We start from the raw sequence: 13,276 nt of genomic DNA, 5'->3' as shown, positions 1-13,276 counted from the left end.
CAAAAGCGTTTGAGCAAAATGAGCACAAAAAAAAACGCACGCACTAGAATTGGAAGCCCTTACAGAAACCCTTACAAAAAGCTTTGCAGGGCAGCGCATGCGCTGGCTCAGGCGAGACCTAAAAATAGGCATGGGCACCAAATTAAAAGTGACTCCCATGAGCGAACCAGATGGCTAAAAAGTGTCCCACATTTGCAAATCATGCAAATTTTGAACTTTTAAACACATGTTGTATGGATATTTTGCAAGATATGGAAGAGTGCATTCATTTTTTTTTTGTTGCTGCCGGCAATGTTTGTGGTAATATCATGGAAATCAACAGTAAACACCGGCTCACCTTGCCATAAAACAGGACCACAAACTGCTAAGAAATCCAGCCCATACACTGATCTAGCAGGCCAGCCCATCAGACAGTTAATGATTGCCCTATAAGCCCGTCTAAACCTGCTCCAGACACCCTCTTGCACAGAGGTGCACACTGCACTTGCAAGCTGAGGCTGTTCTGCCTCCAATGAAAATTGAAACAGTTGTTTCACGCTGCCACTGTGTCTTTCACTAATGAGTTCTCAGCGCATGCGCAAAATGTCAAAATGCCCAACTGTGCTTAGGAAAGAAACAATGTTTAGGGTAATGAGGTGCACGGTCCCGATCTGCACAGGGCCCACAATTCAAGGATGCATCACAACACAGACTGAAACAGTACACCTGATGTATAATTTGGGTGCTGGCCCTTATTTATTCATATTTTGTGCAGGAACTCGCACAACTCATTTACTATTGTAAAGGCCCTTGTGTGAAGAGTTAAACTGCTTTGCATCGCCTGAGCGCCCGTGTCCAGCTGTTCTATTAAAATACTAATCATGTAAATATATATCAGGGTGATTTCCATGAAATGTGCCAGTTTAAATGTCTGTGATGACTTTATAACAGTAGCATACAACATAAATATACTGCGCCATATTAACAAAGTGGTGCATCTAGGCAGATGTGTCACTTTGTAAACCCCTGCGCTAAATTAGACCTGTGACCGGTATAATGTATGCAGGGTGGGCGTTCTGGCACAGAAAAGGCTCGTAGAAGTGTTGCAGTGAAATCTATGAGATTTCACTGCGACACTTCTAGGATGCCACTGCATCAAATCCTTATGCCTGCCTCACAGCAGGCGTAAAGAGTGACGCAGGCAAGGACACATTGCTGGAGTTGCGTCTGTTTTCAGACACCCCGGCAATGCACCACTTTTGCATCTACAGATACGTCAGGAATACTGCCGTATTTTTAAATCCTTGCAGCATGGAACGCCGTACAGTAAATACGGCACATCCATGGTGTCGCAAGGAGGAAGCACTGAAAAGTGTCACATCGCTATTTTCATGCAGCGATGTGACACTTTTCAGAAATGAGTCCCACAATTTGGTCACATTTACACTTGGAAATCTAAAGCCAACTAATTTTATCAAGAAATGACACACCATCTCAAACATTATTTCACCATGTTGGAGGGCTATAGCTGAAAAACTGTACAATATTATACATTTGCTCCTCATAGCAGAATTTCTGTGCTTTCCTGACAGTAAAGACATGTTTGGAAACAATTAAAGGTTGGAGGGTCAGCAGTTGCAGCTACAACGAGAGCCCACCCACAGTAGCAATAAAATAAAGGAGTTGACTAGAATTACACACATTATATGTTACTACACACAATACACGAGTGTTCTATTGAAAAGAAGAGCTGCTGTATCTTTCTTTTGAAGCTAATCACATATAATTCTTTTGAGAGCACGAGGAGCTCAGGTCTTATTTACCTGTCACGAGCCCTGCAAAAGAGCACTCGTTAATCAAGAGCGATTAGGGAATAATGCACTGCATTGTGAAGCAGACAGCCCTTGCTTGCAGCCTTTGTGATGGATGCAGTATGAGGTACCGGAACAGAAAAGGTGAGCCGAGGGAAGGGAAGGGAATGCAAGTGAAGAAAGAGTCTACTAAGCATGAAGCGAGTGTTGGAAATATTGTATTTTTCTGGTTTGCACGAGTCTTCCTTTAAAAATAGAAGTTGTGCACTTGGTGATTGGGACATCACAATGAATGGTATTGTCTGACGAAAGGAGAGTTAGTGGTTTGCTTTCCCCCTGACCACACTCCCTCCTAGACTGCATACAAATGGAATGTTCTTGTTTTCAAAAAACAGGGGAGAATTGCTATTGTCATACGTCAGCATTGTTCTGAAAGAAGAGTGGTCATGTGTATAATTTCCCTGATGTAAAACAGATGGAACCAGCATTGGCAAAACCACGTAATTTCGCTTGGCGCAGGGCCATCGTGTAGGGATGCAGCTGTAAAGATGCAGGGGAAGGAGTAGGTAGGCAGTGTGTGGGAAGTGAGTTGAGTGGAGTGTACTGTTCCATATCCCAACGTGTTACAGGGTGATTGAGTGCTGCTCGCCCGTGCGCGTGGTAGTAATGCTTGAATCCTACGCGGTTCGCGTAGGCACTAATAAAAGATCCTGGGGATGGCTTCATAGTTATTTACATTCCAGTCCGTAACAAATAGCCCTTGCCTCCGAGCCTTATTTATGATGTTGCACTAGGCCCCTGAACTAACACAATGGGCTAACAGTTCACTGGCAATAAGGCTGGTACTCGACCCCGCGCCCTGCAACCACCTATCGCTGCCAGTCTCTGCTGGAGCTGCCCACCTGCAGCGTTGAGGAACCACACCAGCCTGACAAGAGTGACCACACTGCATTGGCATGCCCCGTCCTGTCTCCTGCATTCAGTGTACTGTTCATGGGCGTGCCGCATCCAGCCCTTCACCAGACGCATCATGCAGCAGCATGTCTTCTCAGGTGGTGAATGCCCCGGCTGCCCCGCAGAACCAGCCACAGGCCTTGCAACCACGTGGCTGACAGCATGCACAGTAGCAACATCTGCCTCCCCTCCTGGCCTCTGCAGGCACATCATAATGTCAGCCCCGCCCCTCCTGAAATTGCAGCACACCCGTGTGTCAGGCCAGATCCCCAGCACAGGCACAGAAGCTTTTGGGGAATCCATGCCCAGCCCATCATCCATCTCCTTGCTTAGGCACACACACTTCTTACTCATAAGCGTGCAAAGTGTCGCAGCCAAGGACATAAAGATCCTGCACTGCCCACCCCACATCCCTGGAGTGTCTTGTTGCCCTATTTCAAGTATCCCCAGAGTAAATAGGCCCTTTGATAGGCAGCTGTGCAATTCCACTCCACATGGCTCCCAGCGCTCGTGCTGCGAGCCACCTCTGACACGGCGGGTGATGCCCTGGCACACTCAATACTGGCCATTGAGTTCATTATAGTAGAGGGCGCACCATCCGCCCTAGCACCGAAATGGAAGGAGTGGGTAAAGCGCCTTCAATTTTATTTCAAGGGCAACAAAATCACTGTTGAACAGCGCAGGGCTCTCCTCTTGCACCTAGGAGGAAAGGGCATTCACAAGGTATAAAAGACTTTGGTTGAAGCAACACCCAAAACAAATGCAACATTACTCAGGGCTCTAAACACACATTTTGAGCCGATGGTTAATAGAGATTAGGAACGTTTTGTGTTCAATCAGGCACGCCAGGGACCCTACAAATCCAGAGTCACCTTCCACTTCCACTGTCGCCTCTTAGAGCAAGCAAGCATCTGTGGCTTCCAAGATGAACAGGAAGAAATAAGAGGTTAGATAATCCAGGGAGGCTCCTCGTCCAAACTGAGAGAGACGATTCTCCAAGAATCTGGGTAATCGCTCCAGGGCATCCTGACACTTGGGCGTTTTTCGAACACGCTGAGTGCGGACCCTGTGACATTCCGACCGTATATCACGACCAAGGCCATTGTACCTTGAACCTTCCACCTCCATATTATACAAATATAGAGGTGTCTGACAGTATGAAGTTTGTAGACCTTTGAAAAAACTAATCACAGAAAGGAAAAGAAAAATGTTGATTCGCGTTGGACCGTATAAGCACTCTCTGTGAGCCTTGAAGAAGTCCCGTTGGGACGAAACGCGCCGCGTCGGCTATGAATTGTATGCTGTGTTTTTAACTGAGAATAACTTGAACAACAAAATAAAGAAAATGCCAACATTCAGATACTGAAGTCTACCGTGAATCCTTGGGGATACTTTACAATTTTGGTTGTTTATTGATTTTGACATATATTTCCGTCTATTACATCTGAATTTGAGTTGTGTGCTGAGCCATTTCTGTCTGCGGTAGCAAGAGATGTCCAAAGGGAGCGAGCCTCCTATGCAAGCTGCCCTCCACCGGCCAATTAAACCTGAACCAATTAACAGTCCAGCAGCCTGAAAGCAGCATCCAGAAAAGCACAAAGACTGTGGGTTTTGTGGAGGACCTCCTCTCAAGCTAGCCGAGTGCACCGCAAAAGGAAAGAAATGTTACACCTGTGAAAAATATAACCATTTCACAAAGTCTGCAGGTCATCAAAGAGCAAACCCCCAGATGTAAACTGGCCAGGCTTTAGTCAATAGCACCGCCACACCAGAAAACATGGATGATGACATGGAAGAATACTCCTTAACACACTGTTTTTACAATCGGCGGGTCCTGGTTACCTCGCCACCCGCCCCACAGTACCAGCTTCTAATAGGGCCTCAAAGGGTCACAGCAACCACCAACAGCAGATCGTCCATCAAACTAATGTCAGACACATACTGCTCCCTATCCAAACTCTACATCTGGAAAAGGCAAAGGTCCAGGTCTTGGCACATGAACTAGCATGTCCCATATCCCTCATTAGGTGTTCCAAATCAATGGTGTCCCACAAAAGTGCAAGTATCAACACCATCATCTATGCAGTGGAAAGAACATGGCATGCTGGTTAGCAGGCAGACCGCCGAAGTACTTGACCTGATCTTGTTTGCCCTTGGAGTACTAGAATTATCCACCATCCTCAATGAGTTCGCAGAACTGTTCAAAGGCATCAGCTGCCTCAGAGGTAATGAAGTGAGGCTACACATTGACTGCTCCATTCAGCCGATAGCTCTACAAAATTAGTGACTTGCTTTCCATCTCCAGCCAAAGGTGGAATAAGAAATGGAGAAGTAGGAACGTTTAGGCATAATCGAGAAGGTGACGTGCCCCACTCCATGGGTCTCGCCCATCGTCATTGCTCAGAGTTGGCAATGAGTGAGACTGGCCAATCTGAGTATAAGACATTTTTGACAGGCTCCTTAGGTGGGTGGCACAATCATTGCGGCATCCTCCTTTTAGCCTGGGTCGCACCCGCCCTAAGTATGTGGTGTCCCTTTTTAAAGGACACTTATGGTTATGACCCCTAAAATAATCAAGTAAGCGGAGTTGGCGATGCGGCAAGTGCAAGGGAAGTGGTTTTACTTATTTTTTAATTTAATTTAACTTATCCCGTCGTATGTCGATTTCCCTGACCCCCAGCCAGCCCCGCCCCTGCCCCACTGCCCTACCCCGGCCGTCACTGGCTGGGGCATAAATATTTAAGACAGTTAAAGGGATTTTGCTAATTAAAAGCTTATTAATAATCCACATGCCCATGGTGTTTGTTTCTTGTGAGAGTACAACAAGAATTAAGGTTTTCCTACATAGAATAATGACACCATTCTTTTTATTGGAGGTGGGAGAAACAAACACAGAGGCTACCCAACCAGTTCTGTGTTTTAAGGCTTCAGATTCGGTAAGGTGAGTTTCTTGAAGCAATACTAAATCTGAAGCAGACTTGACCAAGTGGGATAATGCTCTCTGTTGTTTGACAGGATTAATAAATCCTTTTGTATTCCATGCAATGACTTTGAACTTTACAACAAAAACTATTTAAATAAACCTTGAGGACTATCCAATATCTTACAACTCGACAATGAGCATATAAAACACTATATAGAAACAGGAAAATATGGAAAGGGATCTATGGTAATACAGAAGGGATAAGAGAAAAAGGGGCAAAAAGAGGGAAGGAAAAGAATAAGGAAAAAGGATAGCAAAAAGAGACAGTACATGTCAAGAACTGACGACTGAAAACACATACCTGAATATTTGATGAAAGGAAGAATGGGGTGGTGACAACACGGATGGTGAAATTATTTGGAAACAAGGGAACCCAATTGGATTGGTCTGGGACCTTGGGTATTAGTATGCTGTGAATACAGTGGTCCCTCACAAGGAGAATGAGAGACGGAATGAATATAGAAATACAATTAGATCTATATAGTGCTGTCCAGCCAGACAGTAATATCTTTAATCAGTTCCTTCCATAACGTGCGCAACTGTCTTTCCCCAGATCACTGGCTCGAGTCATCGCACTCGTCCCTTTCTCGTGGATCCCCAATTTCGTGGATCCCTTCCTATTATCGGTAAGCCTCCTCTTCCTCACAATCTTGTGTGCATGACCATGCTACTCATTGGGTTCACTTAGTGGTTACTTCCTCCCATAACACGTGCATCCGTCTTTTCCTTGGATGAGGGCATTCTATTTGAAGGAGGATGCAGGCTAAGCTAAAACAAGCATTGGCATAGCCAATAGATCTTGCCTTTGGGACCTTATAAGTATTTAGTTATGTAGTAAAATATCCTTGGTGCAACAACATAAACTGTTGCATGGCTAAACACTTATAGGGTCCCAAAGGCGAGACCTATTGGCTATGCCAATGCTTGTTACACTTCGTCACAAATGAACCGTACCGTTTTAATCCACAACCACTGCAATAAGAGCTTGTAATTCGATTTCCCTACTGTATGACAACCTTGACACCAAAACAGCTCAGTTGTTTAGGACAGGTTACAGAGACGTTTGTAACTCCCAGGTTACAAATTAGACTCAGAGAAGGGCCGACTCAGCTATCCAATTACCTTGCCTTACTTCATATGACACATTCTATCCAATGTTAGATCGCTGATTAGTGTCTGGTGAGAGAACATGGGCCTCACTATTAGACCTATAGGCTCGCGAGCCAGTCAACAATTAAGCAAAATGGATGAGAAGGATACATACTGCACAGAAATCCGAAAAAAATATCTGATCTCCATGAAGCTACTAGAATCGGACGACGGAAAAACACCCACAGCCTGATTGTTGAATTTTGATTACTTAGGTGCTGTGATATTTCACATTTTACTACGGGCATAGACTGAACTACAAGCATGAATCCTGAGCACCAGATTGTAATTGATTTCACTTTGAATATTAATATCCTGCAACTGTCACAAAAAACGTTTATTTGGAATGGTATAGAGCCTTGTGTGGCTATTAAGAGGAAATAAGTAGTTTGTCTGTGCTCTTATGAGAAAAAAAATCATAGTGGCTTTGCCAAAAAATCCCCAGCCCTTGACAATCCAGAATGAGCTAAAGTGGAAGCGGTTCCATCTTAAGTGTGGCAGTCCACTAAAAGGGCACCGGAAACGGCCAAAATTCCACCAAAGTGGGTACGTAAAGGTGAGTTGTTGTATCCGACCCGTCATTTTCCAAATCAGGTTCCCATTATGCTAAGATAGCATATCAAAATCACTAGCTACCCGCTCTCAATTTAGGAGAGGTTGCACTAATAGAGATCTTAAGGAATGGGGAAGCGATTTAGAAGGAAGTGAATGATTTTCCGAATAGAGCAAAATAGTCTCCCCAGAATTTAACGCAATGAGGCTCAAATGCCCACTGCTATAGAGAACGAAGTTCAGGCATACTCAAACAATGCCTGAAAATGACGTTACGAAAATACGGAGTCTTGAGCCATATTGAGAAGGTCAGAACCAGGGCTCGGTCTCCCAGTGTTACCCCGTTAGTGTACACCTGTTGTTGCGCTAAAAGAGAGCTGACTAAAAGGCCTTCCCCATCCTCACACACTGCTCCCCTCTTTAGCATTAATACAAAAAACAAGGGTCCTAACTCAATAGTTACCACAACACAATAATGTCATTCAGTTATATCTTTTCAAGTTTAGAGCTAAGAGAGATCATTTAAAGTAGCTCAGGATATTCAATATGGCGTCTTAACATGAAACGATGCAACATCCAGTACACGATTCATCATTATTTATTTACAAAAAGAGCATAAATTGCATAATATTCGGCGCATGGTTGCTCCAGAGGGAACGTGCATAAAAGGAGAGTGCTGAGAAGTGAATGTGTAGAAGCAGAAGATTAGAAAAACAATAGAGCTATTATTAAAAACCTTTTCAGAGTGCACGGTAATAATTCACCGTAAAAGGTGTCCTGGTAACGTTTGAACATATCAACAAACAGTTCTAGATATTCCTTCCTCAGAACTTAATTCATATTGTAGCACGTTGGGGAATGGCGTATACCAGGCTTGACAACAAGGGGGTGTCGACGTTTCGACCCGTCTTGGGGTACAGAGGTATTTTGAGACCTTGACCGTGCGGGTCTTCTTCAGGACAACAGAGGGGATTGGGGCAACCTGACGTAGTCCTTGACTTGACTTCTGTGTCTGAAATAATGAGAAGGGGTGATAAGGATGTGCTGCTGGATCAGGAGTCCATCTTAGGTGGCATCCTAAGTACGCCACCTCACGTTTTTTGTTTTTAGATACAGATCACTGATATACTGCACCTACACATAATGGTGTAAGTGTATTACCTATACAGCTGGATAGACTCAATTTAAACAGAGGTGGGGATATACATACACACAGTAGAATTCCCCATATGCCACATATGGAAGATTAGGTATATTGGGACCCTGGGTGATTTGGATATCTACAATCTGTATTTGAGGGACTCCAATAGGATAGGTTCCCAGGTTTTGGCTCTCTTGGTCTCCCTTATTGATCAGCACTCAGGTGGGAGGCGAATAGTTGTAGCTGGGGATTTTAATATCCCCCTCGAACGGCTCCTAGACCCTGACTCTGGGTGGGGCAACGAAGCCGTGGAAGACCAATTGTGGGGGGTACCTGCGCTTGATCTCAGTCCAATTAAAAGGTGGACTGAGATTATTGTCCAGACTAATGCTCTCTGTTTTGAGCATGGTTTGAGGGCCTTGAATGGGAGGACGCCAGGTGACAAACAAGGGGCGAAGACATTTGACAATGGTCGACATTCTAGCAGGATTGATTATGTTTTATGTAGCTTGCAACTATGGCAACCAGTTTTAGATATGGTTGTTGAGGTTAGAGTTGAGAGTGACCATAACCCTATCTGTGTAGCACACAGATGGTGGTTTAGTAATCGCTTAGTAGCTGGTGAAATGGTTCCGCGCCTGCCTGAGGTAACTCTAACAAATAACATGCGTAGACTTAAGTGGGGGGAGCTCGAGCATAACATCCCGGCCATTGCCGATATAGATAACAAATTAGTAGATTCTATTGCTGAGCTTGAGGGTATGCTAATTCATGACCCCGGCAATATTGAAGTTGCTGCATGCCATGAGAAGTTGTTTGCTGAAATAGGTTCCTATTTTACGAAGCCCTTGAGGAACACGAAGAAGGCTCCAACTAAGAAAAATAGATGGTATGACGGTGCTTGCAGAGAATCTAGGTCCAACCTGGTGAAAGCCCTGTCTAATGGTGGACAGGAGTGTATCCGCTTCGCCAGACTAGCATACAAAAAAGCTGTAAGGATGGCCAAAAAAAACTGGGATGAGCAACACTGGCTTGATTTAAAAAGCGCCTGCCATACCCGAGATTCCCGGTTATTTTGGAACATTCTTAAGTGGGGCAGTGGTGGGCGGCCTGATAGCCCCTCCAACTACGTTTCACAGGCAGAGTGGGTTCAATATTTCAAACCTCAATATGCTTGTAACATCTCATTCAACTTTGCATGGGTGCCAAATTATGTTTTTTACTCTCAGGGTCCCTTTTGCATCCAAGATGCTAGTAGGGCTCTATGCTCAGTTACCAGTGGACGTGCCCCCGGCCAGGACAGGGTTCCTTCGGACGTTTTTCTCCACAATAAGGATAACTGGAGCAAGTATATAACCCTATTGGCTAATGCTGTGGCTGCAGGCGCGCCAGTCCCAAAATCTTGGAGGGGGGCAGTTATCATACCTGTATTCAAGAAAGGCGACAGGACGCTCCCGGGAAACTATAGGCCAATTAGCCTCATCGATTCCATTCAGAAGGTGGTAGGGAGGATGGTCCTGAACCAAATACAAGAATGGATCGATGATAATAACATTTTGTCACCCTTCCAAGCTGGCTTTCGGAAACTAACCAGCACGGTGGACCAAGTCTTTTACTTTGTCCAGCTTCTTTGGAAGGTGGTGACATTGGGGAAAGGCAGTCTTTATGTAGCTTTTGTAGACTTAAGGGCTGCCTTCGATCTTGTTCCACGACATCGGCTGTGGGCAGTCCTTGAGAGGCTAGGTCTCCCCAAAGAAATTCTGACAATGGTGATGCGTCTGCATGAGTCTTACTATGCTAGGATCCAGTGGGGCGGGGCGGGAGAGGATACATCTGAGTTCCCGGTTGAGCGTGGTGTGAGACAAGGTTGTACTATGGCACCCACGCTCTTCTCACTTTATATTAATGGGATAGTTGAACTCATGCTCTCTGTTAATACCGATGCTCCAAGGTTGGCTGGTGTTTCCATCCCCATATTATTGTTTGCAGATGATACGCTTATCGTATCCAGAACATCTAATGGTCTGCAAAAAGCCCTTCGCCTGTTTGATGAGTTTTGCCTTGATCATGGTTTAGAGGTTAATGTGGCAAAAACGAAGTTTATGGTCTTTAACCCTCATAGCAGCTTCCAAGGGAAAAGAGTGTTCATGAATGGGCAACCCTTGGAATTAGTAACCAATTTTACGTATCTTGGATTGCAAATTTCAAATAATAATAATTGGTGCCGACATCTTGAAATGGCCTCCCTGCGATTTAAGCAGATAACTGGTGCTTTGACCAGGGAGTTTAGTAGGTCATTCACGAAACCAATAAGCCCGGTTTTGCAAGTTTATGAAGCAAAGGCCCTAAACTCTGTCCTCTATGGGGCGGAACTTTGGGGCTTTGATCAGCTAGTGACTTTGACAAATATGGAGCACAAATTCCTTCGTAGGATTACTGGTCTTCCTCAGAGCACCCCTTTGATCCCACTTAGGTATGATCTGGGCAGGAGGTCCATTAAGGATATTGCAAGACTCCGTCCGGTTTTATACTGGCGGAGGCTTTGGACTACCCCTGAACTTTCCCATTATGCCAATGGCCTCAATGACATTATAAAATCTGATGTTTTTCATAAAATTGAGTGGCTGAAGAACTTACATGCGTCTTTAAAAGACATGGGTATGGAAGGGATGTGGACTGACCCAGCCTCTGCCCAGTTTCCATCAAAAAGTTCTCTTAAAATAGCATACTGGGAAAGAATTGATGCCCAGGTGCTGAATAGAGCATCAGGGATGTCCGGGATCTTTCTGGAGTTCAAAGATTCCCCCAATCTTGAACGATACTGGGATGTGGTGACTAATGTGGGCGACAGGAAACTCTACTTCCAGTTTAGAGCTGGTTCTTTGCCTCTTAGATTTTTGACTGGAAGGTGGGGCAGGAACTCGGAACTGCAGTGCCCTGCATGTGGGGCTGCGATTGAAACATCTCCCCACTTTCTGTTTGTCTGCCCGGCATTTATCATTCCAAGGCGTGTTTGGCTTACCCCAATGTGTAAATCTCTCGGCACAAGGAGCAGTGCTGTAGCTTTACGCATTTTGCGCACTAGCTCTTTGACATTAGTCTCTGTCGCATTGGCAAAATACCTGGGCTGGGCATGGGCATTGCGGAGAAAATCAATCAAGCGCACCCTTGATGGTCTCTAATGAATTCAGTGTTTGGGTTTTCCCTATTTTTTAGCTGCACCAGGGTCAATTTTAATCCAAAAATCTTTTTATTGCTATATGTCAGTCCATTGAAGTGTTTAATGCTTTTTGAACAAGGCTTTTTTAATAAGGTATTTTAATGTATTTATTGAAATGTATGTTTTTAGGTACTATGTTTGTGTCTTTTATGATTGTATTTTAAATCGAATAAAGACTGATTGATTGATTGATTGGTATATATGGTTAAATGGTGATGAAGAAATGCCACTTGAACAACTTTTGAAAAATTAAGGCATGAAACATGTCAACCGAGAACTAGGATCAATGTAGATACACTTGATCCTACATAACTCAATATACCATACCTACCCTTTTTGAAAGACACCAGGATCATCATTTCCGTGAGTTTCTTGATTACATTTTAACTTGGCAGAGATCTTGGTTTTTATTTAAACTTATCACGGAACATCTATAGTAAATTTTATTGCACATTTTGTCCATGTTCTCACTGACTGACTGGGGCTAGGGCTGGACTAGGAACAGAAATCAGCCATGGCAATTTTATCGGACCGCCCCCTGGGGTGGGGGGGGGCAAGGATGCAAGTGTGAAGCAATGCTGCTTAACTAACCTGGTCCCCAGCACTGCTGCTTTTGTTACTGGGGGAAGATATTGCAGCACTGCTGCAAAACCGGCCCCCAGTAACAAACCAGCCCCCACGGCTTCAAAATAAACCTCCACCCTTCCAGCATTCCGGGGAAACACCCAATGCCACTACTGCCAGCCTGGCCCTGACTGGGACACACTATCTCTCCCAGCCAACTCAGTGTGATCCTAAAAAAGGATCTCCAGCAAAGTGCCCCCTTGCAGGGCCCACTGGGCATTGCAATGCCAGCTCAACAAGAAGCAGGCCCGATGATGAAGCATGCCACCTTTGGGTGGGTGAGGGCATTTGTTTCTAACAGCAGAAGCTCCCTTTGACCATTACCCTTTCCCAGGTCTGGATAGGTATAATTGAACAGTATACCCCATTATAACTTGCATATAACTACAACTTTCAACAGCCTATGGTGTGTGTGGTGGCTTTTTGTTTAAATACAGACATGCCATAAGATCTGTCCCAAATTAATGCAAACTGTCCCAAAGACACTTAAACAGCTGTATGCCCAGCTGGTATCAATCCTTGCAGCAAGATTTCTAATTCACCCCCAAGAAAGAAAGCACCTTCTGTCCATCTAATTCCATCTGCATTGCTCCAGCAAATCATCGCTGTGTCTTTCCTTGCTGTCTGTGCACCTTCCCCAATTACATAGGACTCGTGCACACACACCCATGAAAACATCAGTTTGGCCAGTAGTGTCACAGCAATGTAAACCTTCACAAATCAATAGAGCTGAAGAGGTGAATAACAACAGCAAGAAAACGGACCCTTCTTTTCTATTAAATTAACCCTTGGGCTGTACCAAAGACTTGCTACAGCCCAAGGGTTAATAGTCTAGTAGAAAAGAAGCCCATATTTAGAACAGC

General features: G+C 44.7%; 1 protein-coding gene across 1 annotated transcript in view; it reads left to right on the top strand.

Moving 5' to 3' along the window:
• LOC146833926 (regulator of G protein signaling 5-like) overlaps positions 1 to 13,276 on the top strand; it is a 255,393-nt gene that overhangs the window by 144,804 nt on the left and 97,313 nt on the right. The window lies entirely within an intron of this gene.

This window comes from Triturus cristatus, chromosome 4_2 (genome assembly GCF_964204655.1).
Source record: "Triturus cristatus chromosome 4_2, aTriCri1.1, whole genome shotgun sequence".
Lineage (NCBI taxonomy): Eukaryota > Metazoa > Chordata > Amphibia > Caudata > Salamandridae > Triturus > Triturus cristatus.
The sequence above is the reverse complement of the archived record's forward strand: the minus strand, read 5'-3'. Positions and strand labels throughout refer to the sequence as shown.